Source organism: Oncorhynchus mykiss, chromosome 7 (genome assembly GCF_057628025.1).
Source record: "Oncorhynchus mykiss isolate SJ-2025 chromosome 7, ASM5762802v1, whole genome shotgun sequence".
NCBI lineage: Eukaryota > Metazoa > Chordata > Actinopteri > Salmoniformes > Salmonidae > Oncorhynchus > Oncorhynchus mykiss.
Window position 1 is genome coordinate 10,167,559 of NC_143028.1, and position 27,442 is coordinate 10,195,000.

At 44.3% G+C, this 27,442-nt stretch overlaps 7 non-coding genes across 7 annotated transcripts; all 7 read left to right on the plus strand.

The window, feature by feature from the left end:
- The first annotated feature begins 982 nt into the window (after positions 1-982).
- Positions 983-1,055, plus strand: trnar-ccu (transfer RNA arginine (anticodon CCU)). Its single transcript has one exon. It is a non-coding gene; the product is annotated as a tRNA-Arg (tRNA).
- A 3,193-nt stretch (positions 1,056-4,248) lies between these two features.
- trnar-ccu (transfer RNA arginine (anticodon CCU)) lies at positions 4,249-4,321 on the plus strand. The gene has a single exon. It is a non-coding gene; the product is annotated as a tRNA-Arg (tRNA).
- A 13,254-nt stretch (positions 4,322-17,575) lies between these two features.
- trnar-ccu (transfer RNA arginine (anticodon CCU)) lies at positions 17,576-17,648 on the plus strand. The gene has a single exon. It is a non-coding gene; the product is annotated as a tRNA-Arg (tRNA).
- A 1,305-nt stretch (positions 17,649-18,953) lies between these two features.
- trnar-ccu (transfer RNA arginine (anticodon CCU)) lies at positions 18,954-19,026 on the plus strand. The gene has a single exon. It is a non-coding gene; the product is annotated as a tRNA-Arg (tRNA).
- A 4,295-nt stretch (positions 19,027-23,321) lies between these two features.
- Positions 23,322-23,394, plus strand: trnar-ccu (transfer RNA arginine (anticodon CCU)). Its single transcript has one exon. It is a non-coding gene; the product is annotated as a tRNA-Arg (tRNA).
- Positions 23,395-24,699: 1,305 nt separating this feature from the next.
- On the plus strand, positions 24,700-24,772 carry trnar-ccu (transfer RNA arginine (anticodon CCU)). The gene has a single exon. It is a non-coding gene; the product is annotated as a tRNA-Arg (tRNA).
- Positions 24,773-26,899: 2,127 nt separating this feature from the next.
- trnar-ccu (transfer RNA arginine (anticodon CCU)) lies at positions 26,900-26,972 on the plus strand. Its single transcript has one exon. It is a non-coding gene; the product is annotated as a tRNA-Arg (tRNA).
- The last annotated feature ends 470 nt before the right edge of the window (positions 26,973-27,442 follow it).

Consider the following 27,442-nt stretch of genomic DNA (forward strand, 5'->3'; position numbering starts at 1 on the left):
CCCAGAGGTCGATGGATCGAAAGCATCCTCTGCTAAACAGTTTATTTTAAGTGCGAACAACATTTTTAAAAAATGTGTCGTTTCATGGGCATGTCTCAGTGCCATTATATATATTTTTTTACCTCTTCCAACAGTTCGTATAGGTCATACTGTTTACACAGTATCCCAGTGGCCTAAGACACTGGACTCCTAAGCCATGGATTGTGAGTTCTAGCCTTTTCTGAAGTGGATGGAAGCAGAGTGGCGCAGCGGGAGCGTGCTGGGCCCATAACCCAGAGGTCGATGGATCGAAACCATCCTCTGCTAAACAGTTTATTTTAAGTGCGAACAACATTTTTAAAAAATGTGTCGTTTCATGGGCATGTCTCAGTGCCATTATATATATTTTTTTACCTCTTCCAACAGTTCGTATAGGTCATACTGTTTACACAGTATCCCAGTGGCCTAAGACACTGGACTCCTAAGCCATGGATTGTGAGTTCTAGTCTTTTCTGAAGTGGCTGAGAGCAGAGTGGCGCAGCGGGAGTGTGCTGGGCCCATAACCCAGAGGTCGATGGATCGAAACCATCCTCTGCTAAACAGTTTATTTTAAGTGCGAACAACATTTTTTAAAAATGTGTCGTTTCATGGGCATGTCTCAGTGCCATTATATATATTTTTTTACCTCTTCCAACAGTTCGTATAGGTCATACTGTTTACACAGTATCCCAGTGGCCTAAGACACTGGACTCCTAAGCCATGGATTGTGAGTTCTAGTCTTTTCTGAAGTGGCTGAGAGCAGAGTGGCGCAGCGGGAGCGTGCTGGGCCCATAACCCAGAGGTCGATGGATCGAAACCATCCTCTGCTAAACAGATTATTTTCAAAAATGAAACGCAAACAGAAATTAGAAAGCTAAATTTCATTTGCGTGTCTCAGCGCTATCCAGTACACATTGTTTTTACTGCTTCTATCAGTTCATACTATTTGCAAAAGGTAGACAGTGCCCCAGTGGCCTAATGGATAAGGCACTGGCCTCCTAAGCCAGGGATTGTGGGTTCAAGTCCCATCTGGGGTGGATGGAAGCAGAGTGGCGCAGCGGGAGCGTGCTGGGCCCATAACCCAGAGGTCGATGGATCGAAACCATCCTCTGCAAAACAGTTTATTTTAAGTGCGAACAACATTTTAAAAAAATGTGTCGTTTCATGGGCATGTCTCAGTGCCATTATATATATTTTTTTACCTCTTCCAACAGTTCGTATAGGTCATACTGTTTACACAGTATCCCAGTGGCCTAAGACACTGGACTCCTAAGCCATGGATTGTGAGTTCTAGCCTTTTCTGAAGTGGATGGAAGCAGAGTGGCGCAGCGGGAGCGTGCTGGGCCCATAACCCAGAGGTCGATGGATCGAAACCATCCTCTGCTAAACAGTTTATTTTAAGTGCGAACAACATTTTTAAAAAATGTGTCGTTTCATGGGCATGTCTCAGTGCCATTATATATATTTTTTTACCTCTTCCAACAGTTCGTATAGGTCATACTGTTTACACAGTATCCCAGTGGCCTAAGACACTGGACTCCTAAGCCATGGATTGTGAGTTCTAGCCTTTTCTGAAGTGGATGGAAGCAGAGTGGCGCAGCGGGAGCGTGCTGGGCCCATAACCCAGAGGTCGATGGATCGAAACCATCCTCTGCTAAACAGTTTATTTTAAGTGCGAACAACATTTTTAAAAAATGTGTCGTTTCATGGGCATGTCTCAGTGCCATTATATATATTTTTTTACCTCTTCCAACAGTTCGTATAGGTCATACTGTTTACACAGTATCCCAGTGGCCTAAGACACTGGACTCCTAAGCCATGGATTGTGAGTTCTAGCCTTTTCTGAAGTGGATGGAAGCAGAGTGGCGCAGCGGGAGCGTGCTGGGCCCATAACCCAGAGGTCGATGGATCGAAACCATCCTCTGCTAAACAGTTTATTTTAAGTGCGAACAACATTTTTAAAAAATGTGTCGTTTCATGGGCATGTCTCAGTGCCATTATATATATTTTTTTACCTCTTCCAACAGTTCGTATAGGTCATACTGTTTACACAGTATCCCAGTGGCCTAAGACACTGGACTCCTAAGCCATGGATTGTGAGTTCTAGCCTTTTCTGAAGTGGATGGAAGCAGAGTGGTGCAGCGGGAGCGTGCTGGGCCCATAACCCAGAGGTCGATGGATCGAAACCATCCTCTGCTAAACAGTTTATTTTAAGTGCGAACAACATTTTAAAAAAATGTGTCGTTTCATGGGCATGTCTCAGTGCCATTATATATATTTTTTTACCTCTTCCAACAGTTCGTATAGGTCATACTGTTTACACAGTATCCCAGTGGCCTAAGACACTGGACTCCTAAGCCATGGATTGTGAGTTCTAGCCTTTTCTGAAGTGGATGGAAGCAGAGTGGCGCAGCGGGAGCGTGCTGGGCCCATAACCCAGAGGTCGATGGATCGAAACCATCCTCTGCTAAACAGTTTATTTTAAGTGCGAACAACATTTTTAAAAAATGTGTCGTTTCATGGGCATGTCTCAGTGCCATTATATATATTTTTTTACCTCTTCCAACAGTTCGTATAGGTCATACTGTTTACACAGTATCCCAGTGGCCTAAGACACTGGACTCCTAAGCCATGGATTGTGAGTTCTAGCCTTTTCTGAAGTGGATGGAAGCAGAGTGGCGCAGCGGGAGCGTGCTGGGCCCATAACCCAGAGGTCGATGGATCGAAACCATCCTCTGCTATACAGTTTATTTTAAGTGCGAACAACATTTTTAAAAAATGTGTCGTTTCATGGGCATGTCTCAGTGCCATTATATATTTTTTTTTACCTCTTCCAACAGTTCGTATAGGTCATACTGTTTACACAGTATCCCAGTGGCCTAAGACACTGGACTCCTAAGCCATGGATTGTGAGTTCTAGCCTTTTCTGAAGTGGATGGAAGCAGAGTGGCGCAGCGGGAGCGTGCTGGGCCCATAACCCAGAGGTCGATGGATCGAAACCATCCTCTGCTAAACAGTTTATTTTAAGTGCGAACAACATTTTTAAAAAATGTGTCGTTTCATGGGCATGTCTCAGTGCCATTATATATATTTTTTTACCTCTTCCAACAGTTCGTATAGGTCATACTGTTTACACAGTATCCCAGTGGCCTAAGACACTGGACTCCTAAGCCATGGATTGTGAGTTCTAGCCTTTTCTGAAGTGGATGGAAGCAGAGTGGCGCAGCGGGAGCGTGCTGGGCCCATAACCCAGAGGTCGATGGATCGAAAGCATCCTCTGCTAAACAGTTTATTTTAAGTGCGAACAACATTTTTAAAAAATGTGTCGTTTCATGGGCATGTCTCAGTGCCATTATATATATTTTTTTACCTCTTCCAACAGTTCGTATAGGTCATACTGTTTACACAGTATCCCAGTGGCCTAAGACACTGGACTCCTAAGCCATGGATTGTGAGTTCTAGCCTTTTCTGAAGTGGATGGAAGCAGAGTGGCGCAGCGGGAGCGTGCTGGGCCCATAACCCAGAGGTCGATGGATCGAAACCATCCTCTGCTAAACAGTTTATTTTAAGTGCGAACAACATTTTTAAAAAATGTGTCGTTTCATGGGCATGTCTCAGTGCCATTATATATATTTTTTTACCTCTTCCAACAGTTCGTATAGGTCATACTGTTTACACAGTATCCCAGTGGCCTAAGACACTGGACTCCTAAGCCATGGATTGTGAGTTCTAGTCTTTTCTGAAGTGGCTGAGAGCAGAGTGGCGCAGCGGGAGTGTGCTGGGCCCATAACCCAGAGGTCGATGGATCGAAACCATCCTCTGCTAAACAGTTTATTTTAAGTGCGAACAACATTTTTTAAAAATGTGTCATTTCATGGGCATGTCTCAGTGCCATTATATATATTTTTTTACCTCTTCCAACAGTTCGTATAGGTCATACTGTTTACACAGTATCCCAGTGGCCTAAGACACTGGACTCCTAAGCCATGGATTGTGAGTTCTAGTCTTTTCTGAAGTGGCTGACAGCAGAGTGGCGCAGCGGGAGCGTGCTGGGCCCATAACCCAGAGGTCGATGGATCGAAACCATCCTCTGCTAAACAGATTATTTTCAAAAATGAAACGCAAACAGAAATTAGAAAGCTAAATTTCATTTGCGTGTCTCAGTGCTATCCAGTACACATTGTTTTTACTGCTTCTATCAGTTCATACTATTTGCAAAAGGTAGACAGTGCCCCAGTGGCCTAATGGATAAGGCACTGGCCTCCTAAGCCAGGGATTGTGGGTTCAAGTCCCATCTGGGGTGGATGGAAGCAGAGTGGCGCAGCGGGAGCGTGCTGGGCCCATAACCCAGAGGTCGATGGATCGAAACCATCCTCTGCTAAACAGTTTATTTTAAGTGCGAACAACATTTTTAAAAAATGTGTCGTTTCATGGGCATGTCTCAGTGCCATTATATATATTTTTTTACCTCTTCCAACAGTTCGTATAGGTCATACTGTTTACACAGTATCCCAGTGGCCTAAGACACTGGACTCCTAAGCCATGGATTGTGAGTTCTAGCCTTTTCTGAAGTGGATGGAAGCAGAGTGGCGCAGCGGGAGCGTGCTGGGCCCATAACCCAGAGGTCGATGGATCGAAACCATCCTCTGCTAAACACTTTATTTTAAGTGCGAACAACATTTTTAAAAAATGTGTCGTTTCATGGGCATGTCTCAGTGCCATTATATATATTTTTTTACCTCTTCCAACAGTTCGTATAGGTCATACTGTTTACACAGTATCCCAGTGGCCTAAGACACTGGACTCCTAAGCCATGGATTGTGAGTTCTAGCCTTTTCTGAAGTGGATGGAAGCAGAGTGGCGCAGCGGGAGCGTGCTGGGCCCATAACCCAGAGGTCGATGGATCGAAACCATCCTCTGCTAAACAGTTTATTTTAAGTGCGAACAACATTTTTAAAAAATGTGTCGTTTCATGGGCATGTCTCAGTGCCATTATATATATTTTTTTACCTCTTCCAACAGTTCGTATAGGTCATACTGTTTACACAGTATCCCAGTGGCCTAAGACACTGGACTCCTAAGCCATGGATTGTGAGTTCTAGCCTTTTCTGAAGTGGATGGAAGCAGAGTGGTGCAGCGGGAGCGTGCTGGGCCCATAACCCAGAGGTCGATGGATCGAAACCATCCTCTGCTAAACACTTTATTTTAAGTGCGAACAACATTTTTAAAAAATGTGTCGTTTCATGGGCATGTCTCAGTGCCATTATATATATTTTTTTACCTCTTCCAACAGTTCGTATAGGTCATACTGTTTACACAGTATCCCAGTGGCCTAAGACACTGGACTCCTAAGCCATGGATTGTGAGTTCTAGCCTTTTCTGAAGTGGATGGAAGCAGAGTGGCGCAGCGGGAGCGTGCTGGGCCCATAACCCAGAGGTCGATGGATCGAAACCATCCTCTGCTAAACAGTTTATTTTAAGTGCGAACAACATTTTTAAAAAATGTGTCGTTTCATGGGCATGTCTCAGTGCCATTATATATATTTTTTTACCTCTTCCAACAGTTTGTATAGGTCATACTGTTTACACAGTATCCCAGTGGCCTAAGACACTGGACTCCTAAGCCATGGATTGTGAGTTCTAGCCTTTTCTGAAGTGGATGGAAGCAGAGTGGCGCAGCGGGAGCGTGCTGGGCCCATAACCCAGAGGTCGATGGATCGAAACCATCCTCTGCTAAACAGTTTATTTTAAGTGCGAACAACATTTTTAAAAAATGTGTCGTTTCATGGGCATGTCTCAGTGCCATTATATATATTTTTTTACCTCTTCCAACAGTTCGTATAGGTCATACTGTTTACACAGTATCCCAGTGGCCTAAGACACTGGACTCCTAAGCCAAGGATTGTGAGTTCTAGCCTTTTCTGAAGTGGATGGAAGCAGAGTGGCGCAGCGGGAGCGTGCTGGGCCCATAACCCAGAGGTCGATGGATCGAAACCATCCTCTGCTAAACAGTTTATTTTAAGTGCGAACAACATTTTTAAAAAATGTGTCGTTTCATGGGCATGTCTCAGTGCCATTATATATATTTTTTTACCTCTTCCAACAGTTCGTATAGGTCATACTGTTTACACAGTATCCCAGTGGCCTAAGACACTGGACTCCTAAGCCATGGATTGTGAGTTCTAGCCTTTTCTGAAGTGGATGGAAGCAGAGTGGCGCAGCGGGAGCGTGCTGGGCCCATAACCCAGAGGTCGATGGATCGAAACCATCCTCTGCTAAACAGTTTATTTTAAGTGCGAACAACATTTTTAAAAAATGTGTCGTTTCATGGGCATGTCTCAGTGCCATTATATATATTTTTTTACCTCTTCCAACAGTTCGTATAGGTCATACTGTTTACACAGTATCCCAGTGGCCTAAGACACTGGACTCCTAAGCCATGGATTGTGAGTTCTAGCCTTTTCTGAAGTGGATGGAAGCAGACTGGTGCAGCGGGAGCGTGCTGGGCCCATAACCCAGAGGTCGATGGATCGAAACCATCCTCTGCTAAACAGTTTATTTTAAGTGCGAACAACATTTTTAAAAAATGTGTCGTTTCATGGGCATGTCTCAGTGCCATTATATATATTTTTTTACCTCTTCCAACAGTTCGTATAGGTCATACTGTTTACACAGTATCCCAGTGGCCTAAGACACTGGACTCCTAAGCCATGGATTGTGAGTTCTAGCCTTTTCTGAAGTGGATGGAAGCAGAGTGGCGCAGCGGGAGCGTGCTGGGCCCATAACCCAGAGGTCGATGGATCGAAACCATCCTCTGCTAAACAGTTTATTTTAAGTGCGAACAACATTTTTAAAAAATGTGTCGTTTCATGGGCATGTCTCAGTGCCATTATATATATTTTTTTACCTCTTCCAACAGTTCGTATAGGTCATACTGTTTACCCAGTATCCCAGTGGCCTAAGACACTGGACTCCTAAGCCATGGATTGTGAGTTCTAGCCTTTTCTGAAGTGGATGGAAGCAGAGTGGCGCAGCGGGAGCGTGCTGGGCCCATAACCCAGAGGTCGATGGATCGAAACCATCCTCTGCTAAACAGTTTATTTTAAGTGCGAACAACATTTTTAAAAAATGTGTCGTTTCATGGGCATGTCTCAGTGCCATTATATATATTTTTTTACCTCTTCCAACAGTTCGTATAGGTCATACTGTTTACACAGTATCCCAATGGCCTAAGACACTGGACTCCTAAGCCATGGATTGTGAGTTCTAGCCTTTTCTGAAGTGGATGGAAGCAGAGTGGCGCAGCGGGAGCGTGCTGGGCCCATAACCCAGAGGTCGATGGATCGAAACCATCCTCTGCTAAACAGTTTATTTTAAGTGCGAACAACATTTTTAAAAAATGTGTCGTTTCATGGGCATGTCTCAGTGCCATTATATATATTTTTTTACCTCTTCCAACAGTTCGTATAGGTCATACTGTTTACACAGTATCCCAGTGGCCTAAGACACTGGACTCCTAAGCCATGGATTGTGAGTTCTAGCCTTTTCTGAAGTGGATGGAAGCAGAGTGGCGCAGCGGGAGCGTGCTGGGCCCATAACCCAGAGGTCGATGGATCGAAACCATCCTCTGCTAAACAGTTTATTTTAAGTGCGAACAACATTTTAAAAAAATGTGTTGTTTCATGGGCATGTCTCAGTGCCATTATATATTTTTTTTTACCTCTTCCAACAGTTCGTATAGGTCATACTGTTTACCCAGTATCCCAGTGGCCTAAGACACTGGACTCCTAAGCCATGGATTGTGAGTTCTAGTCTTTTCTGAAGTGGCTGAGAGCAGAGTGGCGGAGCGGGAGCGTGCTGGGCCCATAACCCAGAGGTCGATGGATCGAAACCATCCTCTGCTAAACAGATTATTTTCAAAAATGAAACGCAAACAGAAATTAGAAAGCTAAATTTCATTTGCGTGTCTCAGTGCTATCCAGTACACATTGTTTTTACTGCTTCTATCAGTTCATACTATTTGCAAAAGGTAGACAGTGCCCCAGTGGCCTAATGGATAAGGCACTGGCCTCCTAAGCCAGGGATTGTAGGTTCAAGTCCCATCTGGGGTGGATGGAAGTAGAGTGGCGCAGCGGGAGCGTGCTGGGCCCATAACCCAGAGGTCGATGGATCGAAACCATCCTCTGCTAAACAGTTTATTTTAAGTGCGAACAACATTTTAAAAAAATGTGTCGTTTCATGGGCATGTCTCAGTGCCATTATATATATTTTTTTACCTCTTCCAACAGTTCGTATAGGTCATACTGTTTACACAGTATCCCAGTGGCCTAAGACACTGGACTCCTAAGCCATGGATTGTGAGTTCTAGCCTTTTCTGAAGTGGATGGAAGCAGAGTGGCGCAGCGGGAGCGTGCTGGGCCCATAACCCAGAGGTCGATGGATCGAAACCATCCTCTGCTAAACAGTTTATTTTAAGTGCGAACAACATTTTTAAAAAATGTGTCGTTTCATGGGCATGTCTCAGTGCCATTATATATATTTTTTTTACCTCTTCCAACAGTTCGTATAGGTCATACTGTTTACACAGTATCCCAGTGGCCTAAGACACTGGACTCCTAAGCCATGGATTGTGAGTTCTAGCCTTTTCTGAAGTGGATGGAAGCAGAGTGGCGCAGCGGGAGCGTGCTGGGCCCATAACCCAGAGGTCGATGGATCGAAACCATCCTCTGCTAAACAGTTTATTTTAAGTGCGAACAACATTTTTAAAAAATGTGTCGTTTCATGGGCATGTCTCAGTGCCATTATATATATTTTTTTACCTCTTCCAACAGTTCGTATAGGTCATACTGTTTACACAGTATCCCAGTGGCCTAAGACACTGGACTCCTAAGCCATGGATTGTGAGTTCTAGCCTTTTCTGAAGTGGATGGAAGCAGAGTGGCGCAGCGGGAGCGTGCTGGGCCCATAACCCAGAGGTCGATGGATCGAAACCATCCTCTGCTAAACAGTTTATTTTAAGTGCGAACAACATTTTTAAAAAATGTGTCGTTTCATGGGCATGTCTCAGTGCCATTATATATATTTTTTTACCTCTTCCAACAGTTCGTATAGGTCATACTGTTTACACAGTATCCCAGTGGCCTAAGACACTGGACTCCTAAGCCATGGATTGTGAGTTCTAGCCTTTTCTGAAGTGGATGGAAGCAGAGTGGCGCAGCGGGAGCGTGATGGGCCCATAACCCAGAGGTCGATGGATCGAAACCATCCTCTGCTAAACAGTTTATTTTAAGTGCGAACAACATTTTTTAAAAATGTGTCGTTTCATGGGCATGTCTCAGTGCCATTATATATATTTTTTTACCTCTTCCAACAGTTCGTATAGGTCATACTGTTTACACAGTATCCCAGTGGCCTAAGACACTGGACTCCTAAGCCATGGATTGTGAGTTCTAGTCTTTTCTGAAGTGGATGGAAGCAGAGTGGCGCAGCGGGAGCGTGCTGGGCCCATAACCCAGAGGTCGATGGATCGAAACCATCCTCTGCTAAACAGTTTATTTTAAGTGCGAACAACATTTTTTAAAAATGTGTCGTTTCATGGGCATGTCTCAGTGCCATTATATATATTTTTTTACCTCTTCCAACAGTTCGTATAGGTCATACTGTTTACACAGTATCCCAGTGGCCTAAGACACTGGACTCCTAAGCCATGGATTGTGAGTTCTAGCCTTTTCTGAAGTGGATGGAAGCAGAGTGGCGCAGCGGGAGCGTGCTGGGCCCATAACCCAGAGGTCGATGGATCGAAACCATCCTCTGCTAAACAGTTTATTTTAAGTGCGAACAACATTTTTAAAAAATGTGTCGTTTCATGGGCATGTCTCAGTGCCATTATATATATTTTTTTACCTCTTCCAACAGTTCGTATAGGTCATACTGTTTACACAGTATCCCAGTGGCCTAAGACACTGGACTCCTAAGCCATGGATTGTGAGTTCTAGCCTTTTCTGAAGTGGATGGAAGCAGAGTGGCGCAGCGGGAGCGTGCTGGGCCCATAACCCAGAGGTCGATGGATCGAAACCATCCTCTGCTAAACAGTTTATTTTAAGTGCGAACAACATTTTTAAAAAATGTGTCGTTTCATGGGCATGTCTCAGTGCCATTATATATATTTTTTTACCTCTTCCAACAGTTCGTATAGGTCATACTGTTTACACAGTATCCCAGTGGCCTAAGACACTGGACTCCTAAGCCATGGATTGTGAGTTCTAGTCTTTTCTGAAGTGGCTGAGAGCAGAGTGGCGGAGCGGGAGCGTGCTGGGCCCATAACCCAGAGGTCGATGGATCGAAACCATCCTCTGCTAAACAGATTATTTTCAAAAATGAAACGCAAACAGAAATTAGAAAGCTAAATTTCATTTGCGTGTCTCAGTGCTATCCAGTACACATTGTTTTTACTGCTTCTATCAGTTCATACTATTTGCAAAAGGTAGACAGTGCCCCAGTGGCCTAATGGATAAGGCACTGGCCTCCTAAGCCAGGGATTGTAGGTTCAAGTCCCATCTGGGGTGGATGGAAGTAGAGTGGCGCAGCGGGAGCGTGCTGGGCCCATAACCCAGAGGTCGATGGATCGAAACCATCCTCTGCTAAACAGTTTATTTTAAGTGCGAACAACATTTTAAAAAAATGTGTCGTTTCATGGGCATGTCTCAGTGCCATTATATATATTTTTTTACCTCTTCCAACAGTTCGTATAGGTCATACTGTTTACACAGTATCCCAGTGGCCTAAGACACTGGACTCCTAAGCCATGGATTGTGAGTTCTAGCCTTTTCTGAAGTGGATGGAAGCAGAGTGGCGCAGCGGGAGCGTGCTGGGCCCATAACCCAGAGGTCGATGGATCGAAACCATCCTCTGCTAAACAGTTTATTTTAAGTGCGAACAACATTTTTAAAAAATGTGTCGTTTCATGGGCATGTCTCAGTGCCATTATATATATTTTTTTTACCTCTTCCAACAGTTCGTATAGGTCATACTGTTTACACAGTATCCCAGTGGCCTAAGACACTGGACTCCTAAGCCATGGATTGTGAGTTCTAGCCTTTTCTGAAGTGGATGGAAGCAGAGTGGCGCAGCGGGAGCGTGCTGGGCCCATAACCCAGAGGTCGATGGATCGAAACCATCCTCTGCTAAACAGTTTATTTTAAGTGCGAACAACATTTTTAAAAAATGTGTCGTTTCATGGGCATGTCTCAGTGCCATTATATATATTTTTTTACCTCTTCCAACAGTTCGTATAGGTCATACTGTTTACACAGTATCCCAGTGGCCTAAGACACTGGACTCCTAAGCCATGGATTGTGAGTTCTAGCCTTTTCTGAAGTGGATGGAAGCAGAGTGGCGCAGCGGGAGCGTGCTGGGCCCATAACCCAGAGGTCGATGGATCGAAACCATCCTCTGCTAAACAGTTTATTTTAAGTGCGAACAACATTTTAAAAAAATGTGTCGTTTCATGGGCATGTCTCAGTGCCATTATATATATTTTTTTACCTCTTCCAACAGTTCGTATAGGTCATACTGTTTACACAGTATCCCAGTGGCCTAAGACACTGGACTCCTAAGCCATGGATTGTGAGTTCTAGCCTTTTCTGAAGTGGATGGAAGCAGAGTGGCGCAGCGGGAGCGTGCTGGGCCCATAACCCAGAGGTCGATGGATCGAAACCATCCTCTGCTAAACAGTTTATTTTAAGTGCGAACAACATTTTTAAAAAATGTGTCGTTTCATGGGCATGTCTCAGTGCCATTATATATATTTTTTTTACCTCTTCCAACAGTTCGTATAGGTCATACTGTTTACACAGTATCCCAGTGGCCTAAGACACTGGACTCCTAAGCCATGGATTGTGAGTTCTAGCCTTTTCTGAAGTGGATGGAAGCAGAGTGGCGCAGCGGGAGCGTGCTGGGCCCATAACCCAGAGGTCGATGGATCGAAACCATCCTCTGCTAAACAGTTTATTTTAAGTTCGAACAACATTTTTAAAAAATGTGTCGTTTCATGGGCATGTCTCAGTGCCATTATATATATTTTTTTACCTCTTCCAACAGTTCGTATAGGTCATACTGTTTACACAGTATCCCAGTGGCCTAAGACACTGGACTCCTAAGCCATGGATTGTGAGTTCTAGCCTTTTCTGAAGTGGATGGAAGCAGAGTGGCGCAGCGGGAGCGTGCTGGGCCCATAACCCAGAGGTCGATGGATCGAAACCATCCTCTGCTAAACAGTTTATTTTAAGTGCGAACAACATTTTTAAAAAATGTGTCGTTTCATGGGCATGTCTCAGTGCCATTATATATATTTTTTTTACCTCTTCCAACAGTTCGTATAGGTCATACTGTTTACACAGTATCCCAGTGGCCTAAGACACTGGACTCCTAAGCCATGGATTGTGAGTTCTAGCCTTTTCTGAAGTGGATGGAAGCAGAGTGGCGCAGCGGGAGCGTGCTGGGCCCATAACCCAGAGGTCGATGGATCGAAACCATCCTCTGCTAAACAGTTTATTTTAAGTGCGAACAACATTTTTAAAAAATGTGTCGTTTCATGGGCATGTCTCAGTGCCATTATATATTTTTTTTTACCTCTTCCAACAGTTCGTATAGGTCATACTGTTTACACAGTATCCCAGTGGCCTAAGACACTGGACTCCTAAGCCATGGATTGTGAGTTCTAGCCTTTTCTGAAGTGGATGGAAGCAGAGTGGCGCAGCGGGAGCGTGCTGGGCCCATAACCCAGAGGTCGATGGATCGAAACCATCCTCTGCTAAACAGTTTATTTTAAGTGCGAACAACATTTTTAAAAAATGTGTCGTTTCATGGGCATGTCTCAGTGCCATTATATATATTTTTTTTACCTCTTCCAACAGTTCGTATAGGTCATACTGTTTACACAGTATCCCAGTGGCCTAAGACACTGGACTCCTAAGCCATGGATTGTGAGTTCTAGTCTTTTCTGAAGTGGATGGAAGCAGAGTGGTGCAGCGGGAGCGTGCTGGGCCCATAACCCAGAGGTCGATGGATCGAAACCATCCTCTGCTAAACAGTTTATTTTAAGTGCGAACAACATTTTTAAAAAATGTGTCGTTTCATGGGCATGTCTCAGTGCCATTATATATTTTTTTTTACCTCTTCCAACAGTTCGTATAGGTCATACTGTTTACACAGTATCCCAGTGGCCTAAGACACTGGACTCCTAAGCCATGGATTGTGAGTTCTAGCCTTTTCTGAAGTGGATGGAAGCAGAGTGGCGCAGCGGGAGCGTGCTGGGCCCATAACCCAGAGGTCGATGGATCGAAACCATCCTCTGCTAAACAGTTTATTTTAAGTGCGAACAACATTTTTAAAAAATGTGTCGTTTCATGGGCATGTCTCAGTGCCATTATATATATTTTTTTACCTCTTCCAACAGTTCGTATAGGTCATACTGTTTACACAGTATCCCAGTGGCCTAAGACACTGGACTCCTAAGCCATGGATTGTGAGTTCTAGCCTTTTCTGAAGTGGATGGAAGCAGAGTGGCGCAGCGGGAGCGTGCTGGGCCCATAACCCAGAGGTCGATGGATCGAAACCATCCTCTGCTAAACAGTTTATTTTAAGTGCGAACAACATTTTTAAAAAATGTGTCGTTTCATGGGCATGTCTCAGTGCCATTATATATATTTTTTTACCTCTTCAAACAGTTCGTATAGGTCATACTGTTTACACAGTATCCCAGTGGCCTAAGACACTGGACTCCTAAGCCATGGATTGTGAGTTCTAGCCTTTTCTGAAGTGGATGGAAGCAGAGTGGCGCAGCGGGAGCGTGCTGGGCCCATAACCCAGAGGTCGATGGATCGAAACCATCCTCTGCTAAACAGTTTATTTTAAGTGCGAACAACATTTTTAAAAAATGTGTCGTTTCATGGGCATGTCTCAGTGCCATTATATATTTTTTTTTACCTCTTCCAACAGTTCGTATAGGTCATACTGTTTACACAGTATCCCAGTGGCCTAAGACACTGGACTCCTAAGCCATGGATTGTGAGTTCTAGCCTTTTCTGAAGTGGATGGAAGCAGAGTGGCGCAGCGGGAGCGTGCTGGGCCCATAACCCAGAGGTCGATGGATCGAAACCATCCTCTGCTAAACAGTTTATTTTAAGTGCGAACAACATTTTTAAAAAATGTGTCGTTTCATGGGCATGTCTCAGTGCCATTATATATATTTTTTTACCTCTTCCAACAGTTCGTATAGGTCATACTGTTTACACAGTATCCCAGTGGCCTAAGACACTGGACTCCTAAGCCATGGATTGTGAGTTCTAGCCTTTTCTGAAGTGGATGGAAGCAGAGTGGCGCAGCGGGAGCGTGCTGGGCCCATAACCCAGAGGTCGATGGATCGAAACCATCCTCTGCTAAACAGTTTATTTTAAGTGCGAACAACATTTTTAAAAAATGTGTCGTTTCATGGGCATGTCTCAGTGCCATTATATATATTTTTTTACCTCTTCCAACAGTTCGTATAGGTCATACTGTTTACACAGTATCCCAGTGGCCTAAGACACTGGACTCCTAAGCCATGGATTGTGAGTTCTAGCCTTTTCTGAAGTGGATGGAAGCAGAGTGGCGCAGCGGGAGCGTGCTGGGCCCATAACCCAGAGGTCGATGGATCGAAACCATCCTCTGCTAAACAGTTTATTTTAAGTGCGAACAACATTTTTAAAAAATGTGTCGTTTCATGGGCATGTCTCAGTGCCATTATATATATTTTTTTTACCTCTTCCAACAGTTCGTATAGGTCATACTGTTTACACAGTATCCCAGTGGCCTAAGACACTGGACTCCTAAGCCATGGATTGTGAGTTCTAGCCTTTTCTGAAGTGGATGGAAGCAGAGTGGCGCAGCGGGAGCGTGCTGGGCCCATAACCCAGAGGTCGATGGATCGAAACCATCCTCTGCTAAACAGTTTATTTTAAGTGCGAACAACATTTTTAAAAAATGTGTCGTTTCATGGGCATGTCTCAGTGCCATTATATATATTTTTTTACCTCTTCCAACAGTTCGTATAGGTCATACTGTTTACACAGTATCCCAGTGGCCTAAGACACTGGACTCCTAAGCCATGGATTGTGAGTTCTAGCCTTTTCTGAAGTGGATGGAAGCAGAGTGGCGCAGCGGGAGCGTGCTGGGCCCATAACCCAGAGGTCGATGGATCGAAACCATCCTCTGCTAAACAGTTTATTTTAAGTGCGAACAACATTTTTAAAAAATGTGTCGTTTCATGGGCATGTCTCAGTGCCATTATATATATTTTTTTACCTCTTCCAACAGTTCGTATAGGTCATACTGTTTACACAGTATCCCAGTGGCCTAAGACACTGGACTCCTAAGCCATGGATTGTGAGTTCTAGTCTTTTCTGAAGTGGATGGAAGCAGAGTGGTGCAGCGGGAGCGTGCTGGGCCCATAACCCAGAGGTCGATGGATCGAAACCATCCTCTGCTAAACAGTTTATTTTAAGTGCGAACAACATTTTTAAAAAATGTGTCGTTTCATGGGCATGTCTCAGTGCCATTATATATATTTTTTTACCTCTTCAAACAGTTCGTATAGGTCATACTGTTTACACAGTATCCCAGTGGCCTAAGACACTGGACTCCTAAGCCATGGATTGTGAGTTCTAGCCTTTTCTGAAGTGGATGGAAGCAGAGTGGCGCAGCGGGAGCGTGCTGGGCCCATAACCCAGAGGTCGATGGATCGAAACCATCCTCTGCTAAACAGTTTATTTTAAGTGCGAACAACATTTTTAAAAAATGTGTCGTTTCATGGGCATGTCTCAGTGCCATTATATATTTTTTTTTACCTCTTCCAACAGTTCGTATAGGTCATACTGTTTACACAGTATCCCAGTGGCCTAAGACACTGGACTCCTAAGCCATGGATTGTGAGTTCTAGCCTTTTCTGAAGTGGATGGAAGCAGAGTGGCGCAGCGGGAGCGTGCTGGGCCCATAACCCAGAGGTCGATGGATCGAAACCATCCTCTGCTAAACAGTTTATTTTAAGTGCGAACAACATTTTTTAAAAATGTGTCGTTTCATGGGCATGTCTCAGTGCCATTATATATATTTTTTTACCTCTTCCAACAGTTCGTATAGGTCATACTGTTTACACAGTATCCCAGTGGCCTAAGACACTGGACTCCTAAGCCATGGATTGTGAGTTCTAGTCTTTTCTGAAGTGGATGGAAGCAGAGTGGCGCAGCGGGAGCGTGCTGGGCCCATAACCCAGAGGTCGATGGATCGAAACCATCCTCTGCTAAACAGTTTATTTTAAGTGCGAACAACATTTTTAAAAAATGTGTCGTTTCGTGGGCATGTCTCAGTGCCATTATATATATTTTTTTACCTCTTCCAACAGTTCGTATAGGTCATACTGTTTACACAGTATCCCAGTGGCCTAAGACACTGGACTCCTAAGCCATGGATTGTGAGTTCTAGCCTTTTCTGAAGTGGATGGAAGCAGAGTGGCGCAGCGGGAGCGTGCTGGGCCCATAACCCAGAGGTCGATGGATCGAAACCATCCTCTGCTAAACAGTTTATTTTAAGTGCGAACAACATTTTTAAAAAATGTGTCGTTTCATGGGCATGTCTCAGTGCCATTATATATATTTTTTTACCTCTTCCAACAGTTCGTATAGGTCATACTGTTTACACAGTATCCCAGTGGCCTAAGACACTGGACTCCTAAGCCATGGATTGTGAGTTCTAGTCTTTTCTGAAGTGGATGGAAGCAGAGTGGCGCAGCGGGAGCGTGCTGGGCCCATAACCCAGAGGTCGATGGATCGAAACCATCCTCTGCTAAACAGTTTATTTTAAGTGCGAACAACATTTTTAAAAAATGTGTCGTTTCATGGGCATGTCTCAGTGCCATTATATATATTTTTTTACCTCTTCCAACAGTTCGTATAGGTCATACTGTTTACACAGTATCCCAGTGGCCTAAGACACTGGACTCCTAAGCCATGGATTGTGAGTTCTAGCATTTTCTGAAGTGGATGGAAGCAGAGTGGCGCAGCGGGAGCGTGCTGGGCCTATAACCCAAAGGTCGATGGATCGAAACCATCCTCTGCTAAACAGTTTATTTTAAGTGCGAACAACATTTTTAAAAAATGTGTCGTTTCATGGGCATGTCTCAGTGCCATTATATATTTTTTTTTACCTCTTCCAACAGTTCGTATAGGTCATACTGTTTACACAGTATCCCAGTGGCCTAAGACACTGGACTCCTAAGCCATGGATTGTGAGTTCTAGTCTTTTCTGAAGTGGCTGAGAGCAGAGTGGCGCAGCGGGAGCGTGCTGGGCCCATAACCCAGAGGTCGATGGATCGAAACCAACCTCTGCTAAACAGATTATTTTCAAAAATGAAACGCAAACAGAAATTAGAAAGCTAAATTTCATTTGCGTGTCTCAGTGCTATCCAGTACACATTGTTTTTACTGCTTCTATCAGTTCATACTATTTGCAAAAGGTAGACAGTGCCCCAGTGGCCTAATGGATAAGGCACTGGCCTCCTAAGCCAGCAATTGTGGGTTCAAGTCCCATCTGGGGTGGATGGAAGCAGAGTGGCGCAGCGGGAGCGTGCTGGGCCCATAACCCAGAGGTCGATGGATCGAAACCATCCTCTGCTAAACAGTTTATTTTAAGTGCGAACAACATTTTTAAAAAATGTGTCGTTTCATGGGCATGTCTCAGTGCCATTATATATATTTTTTTACGTCTTCCAACAGTTCGTATAGGTCATACTGTTTACACAGTATCCCAGTGGCCTAAGACACTGGACTCCTAAGCCATGGATTGTGAGTTCTAGTCTTTTCTGAAGTGGATGGAAGCAGAGTGGTGCAGCGGGAGCGTGCTGGGCCCATAACCCAGAGGTCGATGGATCGAAACCATCCTCTGCTAAACAGTTTATTTTAAGTGAAACAACATTTTTAAAAAATGTGTCGTTTCATGGGCATGTCTCAGTGCCATTATATATATTTTTTTACCTCTTCCAACAGTTCGTATAGGTCATACTGTTTACACAGTATCCCAGTGGCCTAAGACACTGGACTCCTAAGCCATGGATTGTGAGTTCTAGCCTTTTCTGAAGTGGATGGAAGCAGAGTGGCGCAGCGGGAGCGTGCTGGGCCCATAACCCAGAGATCGATGGATCGAAACCATCCTCTGCTAAACAGTTTATTTTAAGTGCGAACAACATTTTTAAAAAATGTGTCGTTTCATGGGCATGTCTCAGTGCCATTATATATATTTTTTTACCTCTTCCAACAGTTCGTATAGGTCATACTGTTTACACAGTATCCCAGTGGCCTAAGACACTGGACTCCTAAGCCATGGATTGTGAGTTCTAGCCTTTTCTGAAGTGGATGGAAGCAGAGTGGCGCAGAGTGGCGCAGCGGGAACGTGCTGGGCCCATAACCCAGAGGTCGATGGATCGAAACCATCCTCTGCTAAACAGTTTATTTTAAGTGCGAACAACATTTTTAAAAAATGTGTCGTTTCATGGGCATGTCTCAGTGCCATTATATATATTTTTTTACCTCTTCCAACAGTTCGTATAGGTCATACTGTTTACACAGTATCCCAGTGGCCTAAGACACTGGACTCCTAAGCCATGGATTGTGAGTTCTAGTCTTTTCTGAAGTGGCTGAGAGCAGAGTGGCGCAGCGGGAGCGTGCTGGGCCCATAACCCAGAGGTCGATGGATCGAAACCAACCTCTGCTAAACAGATTATTTTCAAAAATGAAACGCAAAAAGAAATTAGAAAGCTAAATTTCATTTGCGTGTCTCAGTGCTATCCAGTACACATTGTTTTTACTGCTTCTATCAGTTCATACTATTTGCAAAAGGTAGACAGTGCCCCAGTGGCCTAATGGATAAGGCACTGGCCTCCTAAGCCAGCAATTGTGGGTTCAAGTCCCATCTGGGGTGGATGGAAGCAGAGTGGCGCAGCGGGAGCGTGCTGGGCACATAACCCAGAAGGTCGATGGCTCGAAACCATCCTCTGCTAAACAGTTTATTTTAAGTGCGAACAACATTTTTAAAAAATGTGTCGTTTCATGGGCATGTCTCAGTGCCATTATATATATTTTTTACCTCTTCCAACAGTTCGTATAGGTCATACTGTTTACACAGTATCCCAGTGGCCTAAGACACTGGACTCCTAAGCCATGGATTGTGAGTTCTAGCCTTTTCTGAAGTGGATGGAAGCAGAGTGGCGCAGCGGGAGCGTGCTGGGCCCATAACCCAGAGGTCGATGGATCGAAACCATCCTCTGCTAAACAGTTTATTTTAAGTGCGAACAACATTTTTTTTAAATGTGTCGTTTCATGGGCATGTCTCAGTGCCATTATATATATTTTTTTACCTCTTCCAACAGTTCGTATAGGTCATACTGTTTACACAGTATCCCAGTGGCCTAAGACACTGGACTCCTAAGCCATGGATTGTGAGTTCTAGCCTTTTCTGAAGTGGATGGAAGCAGAGTGGCGCAGCGGGAGCGTGCTGGGCCCATAACCCAGAGGTCGATGGATCGAAACCATCCTCTGCTAAACAGTTTATTTTAAGTGCGAACAACATTTTTAAAAAATGTGTCGTTTTATGGGCATGTCTCAGTGCCATTATATATATTTTTTTACCTCTTCCAACAGTTCGTATAGGTCATACTGTTTACACAGTATCCCAGTGGCCTAAGACACTGGACTCCTAAGCCATGGATTGTGAGTTCTAGCCTTTTCTGAAGTGGATGGAAGCAGAGTGGCGCAGCGGGAGCGTGCTGGGCCCATAACCCAGAGGTCGATGGATCGAAACCATCCTCTGCTAAACAGATTATTTTCAAAAATGAAACGCAAACAGAAATTAGAAAGCTAAATTTCATTTGCGTGTCTCAGTGCTATCCAGTACACATTGTTTTTACTGCTTCTATCAGTTCATACTATTTGCAAAAGGTAGACAGTGCCCCAGTGGCCTAATGGATAAGGCACTGGCCTCCTAAGCCAGGGATTGATTGTGTGTTCAAGTCCCATCTGCGGTGGATGGAAGCAGAGTGGCGCAGCGGGAGCGTGCTGGGCCCATAACCCAGAGGTCGATGGATCGAAACCATCCTCTGCTAAACAGTTTATTTTAAGTGCGAACAACATTTTTAAAAAATGTGTCGTTTCATGGGCATGTCTCAGTGCCATTATATATATTTTTTTACCTCTTCCAACAGTTCGTATAGGTCATACTGTTTACACAGTATCCCAGTGGCCTAAGACACTGGACTCCTAAGCCATGGATTGTGAGTTCTAGTCTTTTCTGAAGTGGATGGAAGCAGAGTGGTGCAGCGGGAGCGTGCTGGGCCCATAACCCAGAGGTCGATGGATCGAAACCATCCTCTGCTAAACAGTTTATTTTAAGTGCGAACAACATTTTTAAAAAATGTGTCGTTTCATGGGCATGTCTCAGTGCCATTATATATATTTTTTTACCTCTTCCAACAGTTCGTATAGGTCATACTGTTTACACAGTATCCCAGTGGCCTAAGACACTGGACTCCTAAGCCATGGATTGTGAGTTCTAGCCTTTTCTGAAGTGGATGGAAGCAGAGTGGCGCAGCGGGAGCGTGCTGGGCCCATAACCCAGAGGTCGATGGATCGAAACCATCCTCTGCTAAACAGTTTATTTTAAGTGCGAACAACATTTTTAAAAAATGTGTCGTTTTATGGGCATGTCTCAGTGCCATTATATATATTTTTTTACCTCTTCCAACAGTTCGTATAGGTCATACTGTTTACACAGTATCCCAGTGGCCTAAGACACTGGACTCCTAAGCCATGGATTGTGAGTTCTAGCCTTTTCTGAAGTGGATGGAAGCAGAGTGGCGCAGCGGGAGCGTGCTGGGCCCATAACCCAGAGGTCGATGGATCGAAACCATCCTCTGCTAAACAGTTTATTTTAAGTGCGAACAACATTTTTAAAAAATGTGTCGTTTCATGGGCATGTCTCAGTGCCATTATATATATTTTTTTACCTCTTCCAACAGTTCGTATAGGTCATACTGTTTACACAGTATCCCAGTGGCCTAAGACACTGGACTCCTAAGCCATGGATTGTGAGTTCTAGTCTTTTCTGAAGTGGATGGAAGCAGAGTGGTGCAGCGGGAGCGTGCTGGGCCCATAACCCAGAGGTCGATGGATCGAAACCATCCTCTGCTAAACAGTTTATTTTAAGTGCGAACAACATTTTTAAAAAATGTGTCGTTTCATGGGCATGTCTCAGTGCCATTATATATATTTTTTTACCTCTTCCAACAGTTCGTATAGGTCATACTGTTTACACAGTATCCCAGTGGCCTAAGACACTGGACTCCTAAGCCATGGATTGTGAGTTCTAGCCTTTTCTGAAGTGGATGGAAGCAGAGTGGCGCAGCGGGAGCGTGCTGGGCCCATAACCCAGAGGTCGATGGATCGAAACCATCCTCTGCTAAACAGTTTATTTTAAGTGCGAACAACATTTTTAAAAAATGTGTCGTTTCATGGGCATGTCTCAGTGCCATTATATATATTTTTTTACCTCTTCCAACAGTTCGTATAGGTCATACTGTTTACACAGTATCCCAGTGGCCTAAGACACTGGACTCCTAAGCCATGGATTGTGAGTTCTAGCCTTTTCTGAAGTGGATGGAAGCAGAGTGGCGCAGCGGGAGCGTGCTTGGCCCATAACCCAGAGGTCGATGGATCGAAACCATCCTCTGCTAAACAGTTTATTTTAAGTGCGAACAACATTTTTAAAAAATGTGTCGTTTTATGGGCATGTCTCAGTGCCATTATATATATTTTTTTACCTCTTCCAACAGTTCGTATAGGTCATACTGTTTACACAGTATCCCAGTGGCCTAAGACACTGGACTCCTAAGCCATGGATTGTGAGTTCTAACCTTTTCTGAAGTGGATGGAAGCAGAGTGGCGCAGCGGGAGCGTGCTGGGCCCATAACCCAGAGGTCGATGGATCGAAACCATCCTCTGCTAAACAGTTTATTTTAAGTGCGAACAACATTTTTAAAAAATGTGTCGTTTCATGGGCATGTCTCAGTGCCATTATATATATTTTTTTACCTCTTCCAACAGTTCGTATAGGTCATACTGTTTACACAGTATCCCAGTGGCCTAAGACACTGGACTCCTAAGCCATGGATTGTGAGTTCTAGTCTTTTCTGAAGTGGATGGAAGCAGAGTGGTGCAGCGGGAGCGTGCTGGGCCCATAACCCAGAGGTCGATGGATCGAAACCATCCTCTGCTAAACAGTTTATTTTAAGTGCGAACAACATTTTTAAAAAATGTGTCGTTTTATGGGCATGTCTCAGTGCCATTATATATATTTTTTTACCTCTTCCAACAGTTCGTATAGGTCATACTGTTTACACAGTATCCCAGTGGCCTAAGACACTGGACTCCTAAGCCATGGATTGTGAGTTCTAACCTTTTCTGAAGTGGATGGAAGCAGAGTGGCGCAGCGGGAGCGTGCTGGGCCCATAACCCAGAGGTCGATGGATCGAAACCATCCTCTGCTAAACAGTTTATTTTAAGTGCGAACAACATTTTTAAAAAATGTGTCGTTTCATGGGCATGTCTCAGTGCCATTATATATATTTTTTTACCTCTTCCAACAGTTCGTATAGGTCATACTGTTTACACAGTATCCCAGTGGCCTAAGACACTGGACTCCTAAGCCATGGATTGTGAGTTCTAGCATTTTCTGAAGTGGATGGAAGCAGAGTGGCGCAGCGGGAGCGTGCTGGGCCTATAACCCAAAGGTCGATGGATCGAAACCATCCTCTGCTAAACAGTTTATTTTAAGTGCGAACAACATTTTTAAAAAATGTGTCGTTTCATGGGCATGTCTCAGTGCCATTATATATTTTTTTTTACCTCTTCCAACAGTTCGTATAGGTCATACTGTTTACACAGTATCCCAGTGGCCTAAGACACTGGACTCCTAAGCCATGGATTGTGAGTTCTAGTCTTTTCTGAAGTGGCTGAGAGCAGAGTGGCGCAGCGGGAGCGTGCTGGGCCCATAACCCAGAGGTCGATGGATCGAAACCAACCTCTGCTAAACAGATTATTTTCAAAAATGAAACGCAAACAGAAATTAGAAAGCTAAATTTCATTTGCGTGTCTCAGTGCTATCCAGTACACATTGTTTTTACTGCTTCTATCAGTTCATACTATTTGCAAAAGGTAGACAGTGCCCCAGTGGCCTAATGGATAAGGCACTGGCCTCCTAAGCCAGCAATTGTGGGTTCAAGTCCCATCTGGGGTGGATGGAAGCAGAGTGGCGCAGCGGGAGCGTGCTGGGCCCATAACCCAGAGGTCGATGGATCGAAACCATCCTCTGCTAAACAGTTTATTTTAAGTGCGAACAACATTTTTAAAAAATGTGTCGTTTCATGGGCATGTCTCAGTGCCATTATATATATTTTTTTACGTCTTCCAACAGTTCGTATAGGTCATACTGTTTACACAGTATCCCAGTGGCCTAAGACACTGGACTCCTAAGCCATGGATTGTGAGTTCTAGTCTTTTCTGAAGTGGATGGAAGCAGAGTGGTGCAGCGGGAGCGTGCTGGGCCCATAACCCAGAGGTCGATGGATCGAAACCATCCTCTGCTAAACAGTTTATTTTAAGTGAAACAACATTTTTAAAAAATGTGTCGTTTCATGGGCATGTCTCAGTGCCATTATATATATTTTTTTACCTCTTCCAACAGTTCGTATAGGTCATACTGTTTACACAGTATCCCAGTGGCCTAAGACACTGGACTCCTAAGCCATGGATTGTGAGTTCTAGCCTTTTCTGAAGTGGATGGAAGCAGAGTGGCGCAGCGGGAGCGTGCTGGGCCCATAACCCAGAGATCGATGGATCGAAACCATCCTCTGCTAAACAGTTTATTTTAAGTGCGAACAACATTTTTAAAAAATGTGTCGTTTCATGGGCATGTCTCAGTGCCATTATATATATTTTTTTACCTCTTCCAACAGTTCGTATAGGTCATACTGTTTACACAGTATCCCAGTGGCCTAAGACACTGGACTCCTAAGCCATGGATTGTGAGTTCTAGCCTTTTCTGAAGTGGATGGAAGCAGAGTGGCGCAGAGTGGCGCAGCGGGAACGTGCTGGGCCCATAACCCAGAGGTCGATGGATCGAAACCATCCTCTGCTAAACAGTTTATTTTAAGTGCGAACAACATTTTTAAAAAATGTGTCGTTTCATGGGCATGTCTCAGTGCCATTATATATATTTTTTTACCTCTTCCAACAGTTCGTATAGGTCATACTGTTTACACAGTATCCCAGTGGCCTAAGACACTGGACTCCTAAGCCATGGATTGTGAGTTCTAGTCTTTTCTGAAGTGGCTGAGAGCAGAGTGGCGCAGCGGGAGCGTGCTGGGCCCATAACCCAGAGGTCGATGGATCGAAACCAACCTCTGCTAAACAGATTATTTTCAAAAATGAAACGCAAAAAGAAATTAGAAAGCTAAATTTCATTTGCGTGTCTCAGTGCTATCCAGTACACATTGTTTTTACTGCTTCTATCAGTTCATACTATTTGCAAAAGGTAGACAGTGCCCCAGTGGCCTAATGGATAAGGCACTGGCCTCCTAAGCCAGCAATTGTGGGTTCAAGTCCCATCTGGGGTGGATGGAAGCAGAGTGGCGCAGCGGGAGCGTGCTGGGCACATAACCCAGAAGGTCGATGGCTCGAAACCATCCTCTGCTAAACAGTTTATTTTAAGTGCGAACAACATTTTTAAAAAATGTGTCGTTTCATGGGCATGTCTCAGTGCCATTATATATATTTTTTACCTCTTCCAACAGTTCGTATAGGTCATACTGTTTACACAGTATCCCAGTGGCCTAAGACACTGGACTCCTAAGCCATGGATTGTGAGTTCTAGCCTTTTCTGAAGTGGATGGAAGCAGAGTGGCGCAGCGGGAGCGTGCTGGGCCCATAACCCAGAGGTCGATGGATCGAAACCATCCTCTGCTAAACAGTTTATTTTAAGTGCGAACAACATTTTTTTTAAATGTGTCGTTTCATGGGCATGTCTCAGTGCCATTATATATATTTTTTTACCTCTTCCAACAGTTCGTATAGGTCATACTGTTTACACAGTATCCCAGTGGCCTAAGACACTGGACTCCTAAGCCATGGATTGTGAGTTCTAGCCTTTTCTGAAGTGGATGGAAGCAGAGTGGCGCAGCGGGAGCGTGCTGGGCCCATAACCCAGAGGTCGATGGATCGAAACCATCCTCTGCTAAACAGTTTATTTTAAGTGCGAACAACATTTTTAAAAAATGTGTCGTTTCATGGGCATGTGTCAGTGCCATTATATATATTTTTTTACCTCTTCCAACAGTTCGTATAGGTCATACTGTTTACACAGTATCCCAGTGGCCTAAGACACTGGACTCCTAAGCCATGGATTGTGAGTTCTAGCCTTTTCTGAAGTGGATGGAAGCAGAGTGGCGCAGCGGGAGCGTGCTGGGCCCATAACCCAGAGGTCGATGGATCGAAACCATCCTCTGCTAAACAGATTATTTTCAAAAATGAAACGCAAACAGAAATTAGAAAGCTAAATTTCATTTGCGTGTCTCAGTGCTATCCAGTACACATTGTTTTTACTGCTTCTATCAGTTCATACTATTTGCAAAAGGTAGACAGTGCCCCAGTGGCCTAATGGATAAGGCACTGGCCTCCTAAGCCAGGGATTGATTGTGTGTTCAAGTCCCATCTGGGGTGGATGGAAGCAGAGTGGCGCAGCGGGAGCGTGCTGGGCCCATAACCCAGAGGTCGATGGATCGAAACCATCCTCTGCTAAACAGTTTATTTTAAGTGCGAACAACATTTTTAAAAAATGTGTCGTTTCATGGGCATGTCTCAGTGCCATTATATATATTTTTTACCTCTTCCAACAGTTCGTATAGGTCATACTGTTTACACAGTATCCCAGTGGCCTAAGACACTGGACTCCTAAGCCATGGATTGTGAGTTCTAGCCTTTTCTGAAGTGGATGGAAGCAGAGTGGCGCAGCGGGAGCGTGCTGGGCCCATAACCCAGAGGTCGATGGATCGAAACCATCCTCTGCTAAACAGTTTATTTTAAGTGCGAACAACATTTTTTTTAAATGTGTCGTTTCATGGGCATGTCTCAGTGCCATTATATATATTTTTTTACCTCTTCCAACAGTTCGTATAGGTCATACTGTTTACACAGTATCCCAGTGGCCTAAGACACTGGACTCCTAAGCCATGGATTGTGAGTTCTAGCCTTTTCTGAAGTGGATGGAAGCAGAGTGGCGCAGCGGGAGCGTGCTGGGCCCATAACCCAGAGGTCGATGGATCGAAACCATCCTCTGCTAAACAGTTTATTTTAAGTGCGAACAACATTTTTAAAAAATGTGTCGTTTCATGGGCATGTCTCAGTGCCATTATATATATTTTTTTTACCTCTTCCAACAGTTCGTATAGGTCATACTGTTTACACAGTATCCCAGTGGCCTAAGACACTGGACTCCTAAGCCATGGATTGTGAGTTCTAGTCTTTTCTGAAGTGGCTGAGAGCAGAGTGGCGGAGCGGGAGCGTGCTGGGCCCATAACCCAGAGGTCGATGGATCGAAACCATCCTCTGCTAAACAGATTATTTTCAAAAATGAAACGCAAACAGAAATTAGAAAGCTAAATTTCATTTGCGTGTCTCAGTGCTATCCAGTACACATTGTTTTTACTGCTTCTATCAGTTCATACTATTTGCAAAAGGTAGACAGTGCCCCAGTGGCCTAATGGATAAGGCACTGGCCTCCTAAGCCAGGGATTGTGGGTTCAAGTCCCATCTGGGGTGGATGGAAGCAGTGTGGCGCAGCGGGAGCGTGCTGGGCCCATAACCCAGAGGTCGATGGATCGAAACCATCCTCTGCTAAACAGTTTATTTTAAGTGCGAACAACATTTTTAAAAAATGTGTCGTTTCATGGGCATGTCTCAGTGCCATTATATATATTTTTTTACCTCTTCCAACAGTTCGTATAGGTCATACTGTTTACACAGTATCCCAGTGGCCTAAGACACTGGACTCCTAAGCCATGGATTGTGATTTCTAGCCTTTTCTGAAGTGGATGGAAGCAGAGTGGCGCAGCGGGAGCGTGCTGGGCCCATAACCCAGAGGTCGATGGATCGAAACCATCCTCTGCTAAACAGTTTATTTTAAGTGCGAACAACATTTTTAAAAAATGTGTCGTTTCATGGGCATGTCTCAGTGCCATTATATATATTTTTTTACCTCTTCCAACAGTTCGTATAGGTCATACTGTTTA